Source organism: Triticum dicoccoides, chromosome 1B, assembly GCF_002162155.2.
Source record: "Triticum dicoccoides isolate Atlit2015 ecotype Zavitan chromosome 1B, WEW_v2.0, whole genome shotgun sequence".
In the NCBI taxonomy this organism is placed as follows: Eukaryota; Viridiplantae; Streptophyta; class Magnoliopsida; order Poales; family Poaceae; genus Triticum; species Triticum dicoccoides.
Genome location: NC_041381.1, coordinates 692,243,745 through 692,249,007, shown reverse-complemented (window position 1 = coordinate 692,249,007; position 5,263 = coordinate 692,243,745).

Here is a 5,263-nt window from a genome sequence, read left to right as displayed (position 1 = left end):
AGTACTACCTCTTGAACGGGATAGTAGTGCAGCTCAGGAAAATGTTCCTGTGATGCCTACACCAACTGAAGAGGAAAACAATGATGATGATCAAGGTACTTCGGATCAAGTTGCTACTGAACTTCGTAGGTCCACAAGGACACGTTCTGCACCAGAGTGGTACGGTAACCCTGTCCTGGAAATCATGTTGTTGGACAACGGTGAACCTTCGAACTATGAAGAAGCAATGGCGGGCCCAGATTCCAACAAATGGCTAGAAGCCATGAAATCCGAGATAGAATCCATGTATGAAAACAAAGTATGGACTTTGACTGACTTGCCCGATGATCGGCGAGCGATAGAAAACAAATGGATCTTTAAGAAGAAGACGGACGCGGATGGTAATATCACCATCTATAAAGCTCGACTTGTCGCTAAGGGTTATCGGCAAGTTCAAGGGATTGACTATGATGAGACTTTCTCTCCCGTAGCGAAGCTTAAGTCTGTCTGAATCATGTTAGCAATTGCCGCATACTATGATTATGAGATATGGCAGATGGACGTCAAAACGGCATTCCTTAACGAGCATCTTAAGGAAGAACTGTATATGATGCAGCCGGAGGGTTTTGTCGATCCTAAGAATGCTAACAAAGTATGCAAGCTCCAGCGATCCATTTATGGGCTGGTGCAAGCATCTCGGAGTTGGAACATTCGCTTTGATGAGATGATCAAAGCGTTTGGGTTTTCGCGGACTTATGGAGAAGCCTGCGTTTACAAGAAAGTGAGTGGGAGCTCTGTAGCATTTCTCATATTATATGTAGATGACATACTTTTGATGGGAAATGATATAGAACTTTTGGACAGCATTAAGGCCTACTTGAATAAGTGTTTTTCAATGAAGGACCTTGGAGAAGCTGCTTATATATTAGGCATCAAGATCTATAGAGATAGATCGAGACGCCTCATAGGTCTTTCACAAAGCACATACCTTGATAAGATTTTGAAGAAGTTCAAAATGGATTAGTCCAAGAAGGGGTTCTTCCTGTATTGCAAGGTGTGAGATTGATCTTGGCTCAATGCCCGACCATGGCAAAAGATAAAGAAGAGATGAGTGTCATCCCCTATGCTTCAGCCATAGGATCTATTATGTATGCCATGCTGTGTACTAGACCTGATGTAAACCTTGCCGTAAGTTTGATAGGAAGGTACCAAAGTAATCCCGGCAAGGAACACTGGACAGCGGTCAAGAATATCCTAAAGTACCTGAAAAGGACGAAGGACATGTTTCTCGTTTATGGAGGTGACGAAGAGCTCGTCGTAAAGGGTTACGTCGACGCTAGCTTCGACACAGATCTGGATGACTCTAAGTCACAAACCGGATACGTGTATATGTTAAATGGTGGAGCAGTAAGCTGGTGCAGCTGCAAGCAGAGCGTCGTGGCGGGATCTACATGTGAAGCGGAGTACATGGCAGCCTCGGAGGCAGCGCATGAAGCAATTTGGGTGAAGGAGTTCATCACCGACCTAGGATTCATACCCAATGCGTCGGGGCCGATCAAACTCTTTTGTGACAACACTGGAGCTATTGCCCTTGCCAAGGAGCCCAGGTTTCACAAGAAGACCAGGCACATCAAGCGTCGTTTCAACTCCATCGGTGAAAATGTTCAAGAGGGAGACATAGATATTTGCAAAGTACATACGGATCTGAATGTCGCAGATCCATTGACTAAACCTCTCTCGCGAGCAAAACATGATCAACACCAAAACTCTATGGGTGTTCGATTCATCACAATGTAACTAGATTATTGACTCTAGTGCAAGTGGGAGACTGTTGGAAATATGCCCTAGAGGCAATAATAAAAAGGGTTATTATTATATTTCCTTGTTCATGATAATTGACTATTATTCATGCTATAACTGTATTATCCGGAAATCGTAATACACGTGTGAATACATAGACCATAACATGTCCCTAGTGAGCCTCTAGTTGACTAGCTCGTTGGTCAACAGATAGTCATGGTTTCCTGACTATGGACATTAGATGTCATTGACAACGGGATCACATCATTAGGAGAATGATGTGATGGACAAGACCCAATCCTAAGCATAGCACAAGATCGTGTAGTTTGTTTTGCTAGAGCTTTTTCAATGTCAAGTATCTCTTCCTTAGACGACGAGATCGTGTAACTCCCGGATACCGTAAGAGTGCTTTGGGTGTACCAAACGTCACAACGTAACTGGGTGACTATAAAGGTGCACTACAGGTATCTCCAAAAGTGTCTATTGGGTTGACACGGATCGAGACTGGGATTTGTCACTCCGTATGACGGAGAGGTATCTCTGGGCCCACTCGGTAATGCATCATCATAATGAGCTCAAAGTGACCAAGTGTTTGGTCACGGGATCATGCATTACGGTACGAGTAAAGTGACTTGCTGGTAACGAGACTGAACGAGGTATTGGGATACCGACGATCGAGTCTCGGGCATGTAACGTACCGATTGACAAAGGGAATTGTATATGGGGTTGTTCGAATCCTCGACATCGTGGTTCATCCGATGAGATCATCGAGGAGCATGTGGGAGCCAACATGGGTATCCAGATCCCGCTGTTGGTTATTGCCCGAGAGCCGTCTCGGTCATGTCTACGTGTCTCCCGAACCCGTAGGGTCTACACACTTAAGGTTCGGTGATGCTAGGGTTGTATGAATATGAGTATGCAGCAAACCGAATGTTGTTCGGAGTCCCGGATGAGATCCTGGATGTCACGAGGAGTTCCGGAATGGTCCGGAGGTGAAGAATTATATATAGGAAGTGATATTTTGGCCATCGGGAAAGTTTCGGGGTCACCCGGTATTGTACCGGGACCACCGGAAGGGTCCCGGGGGTCCACCGGGTGGGCCACCCATCTCGGAGGGCCCCAAGGGCCGAAGTGGGGAGGGGAACCAGCCCATAGTGGGCTGGTGCGCCCCCCTTGGCCCACCCCCTGCGCCTAGGGTTGAAACCCTAGGGTGGGGGCGCCCCACTTGCCTTGGGGGGTACTCCATCCCCCTTGGCCGCCGCCCCCTTGGGAGATTGGATCTCCCAGGGCTGGCGCCCCCCTGGGGGCCTATATAAAGGGAGGGGGGAGGGGGCAGCCGCACCCTGAAGTTCTGGCGCCTCCCTCCCCCTGCTACACCACTTCCTCCTCCGTCACGTGCTTGGCGAAGCCCTGCCGGAGTGCTGCTGTTCCACCACCACCACGCCGTTGTGCTGCTGCTGGAGCTTTCATCATCAACCTCTCCTCCCCCTTGCTGGATCAAGACGGAGGAGACGTCACGCTGACCGTACGTGTGTTGAACGCGGAGGTGCCTTCTGTTCGGCGCTAGGATCTCCGGTGATAGGATCACGACGAGAACGACTACTTCAACCCCGTTCTTTTGAACGCTTCCGCGCGATCTACAAAGTGTGGTATGTAGATGCTATCTCTCTCCCATGACTCGTTGCTTAGATGAACTCATAGATGGATCTTGGTGAAACCGTAGGAAAAAATTTAATTTTCTGCAACGTTCCCCTACAAATGCGGCGTGTTCCACAGTCGAAATTGATCTTCACAGCGATTCTGCCACAGCCTTGGGTTGGTACCATCAAACTTCGGTAACTCCATATGCAGGGAATAAGATGAATGCTCAGCAGTATCCAGAACAGAGGAATCGCGGGCAAAAAAAATTCTTGGAGATGGATTGGATTCGCGTGCACCTCTAGCCGGGGGAGGAACGTAATATTATGTGACTTTCCCGGTGCTCGTTGTCGAAGCCGGCGGCGTCGTTGGTGACCCCGCCATGACCTTGCTGTGACGGCGAACTCCCGCCTCCCGTGGGACTTGGCTCCGGAGACTCCTTGCTCAGATGTGCCTTGAACTGCTCCAGATCTAGCGCTAGCTCCTCTCGGATGCCGTCGGTCCGCGACGACATGAGATTGTGGAGCGTGGTGTTGTTCTCCTTGATAGCTTGCTCATGGACGAAAGCAACGACTCACGGTGCTCCTTAAGCCTCTGATCCATGTCGTTGGCGAGCTCGTGGCGCGGTAGGGTGTAGACGGCGTGGCCATCCGCACTGAGGCCTTCCATGGCTTGCCGACGCCGGCGGTCGCTGAATCTGGTGCGATGGTGGTGCGGCGGAATCTCCAGGACGAAGGCTCTGAATACCAGATGTGAGGAACTTGCTAGTACACCGCTCGATCTAGGGATTCATGGAAGATTTGAGCTAGGAATTTGTATTAAGATAGAGGATTCCTCCCAACCACCCACACCTCTATCCTGGTCATCTCGAATACAACACGGCCTTAGCCGTACAAATCCTAGCCAAAACGGAGAGGAAAGCATCAACGGCTATATGTACTATCGTACACCCGCTCAGCGGGTCCAATTTGGGCTTGCAAGCCACTGGGGAGGCCTCTTGGGCCGGGTCAACTTGGGCCTATCCTGAATTACTGTAGATGTCTTGTGTTTGTCGACAATAGCCGTGCCATGTTCCTGGCATTTCCTAAACGGCGCCTTAAGCGCCCCTTAAAGGCCAACCCGTACAGGGCGCACACCCCCCTCTCCCCGCTGGGCCGGCCCATTTCATTTACTTTTTCCTGTCAGCAAAAAGTTCACTAGAGAGGTGGGATTCGAACCTAGGACTTCCTTTGTTTAGCGTGAATGCAACGACCAACCAACCACCCTCACCTAGTGTGACTGGTTCCATCGTTTGTTTCTATTGTCTTCTTTCTTCTTTTCTTCTATACGTTTTCTTTCGTCTTTTCGATTTTTTTTCTGTACCTCTTCTCAAAGAATGTGTGAATTTGTTTTTTGTAATATCCGTTGAACATTTTGCGATATCCGTTGACATTTTCTTGAAATAAGCTGAATATTTTAAATAATACATGGTGAACTTATTTTAATATACGACGAACATTTTAGAAAAAATAGGAATATATGCGCTGAAGAATTTTCGGACACGTACTGAACATTTTGTGAAAATATGTTGAACAATTTGCGAATACACATTGAACATTGTGTAATATATAGTGAACAAAATTAAGAAACAGAGTGAACAATTGTATACTCATTGAATAACCAAAACCAAAATAGAAAAAATCAAAAAATGTGTATATATATATCCTGAACATTTTTATATCCATTGAACATTTTAAATAATACACGATGAACATTTTTGAAACAATATGAATATATGTGTTGAACAATTTGCGAATACACATTGAACATTGTGTAATATATAGTGAACAAAATTAAGAAACAGAGT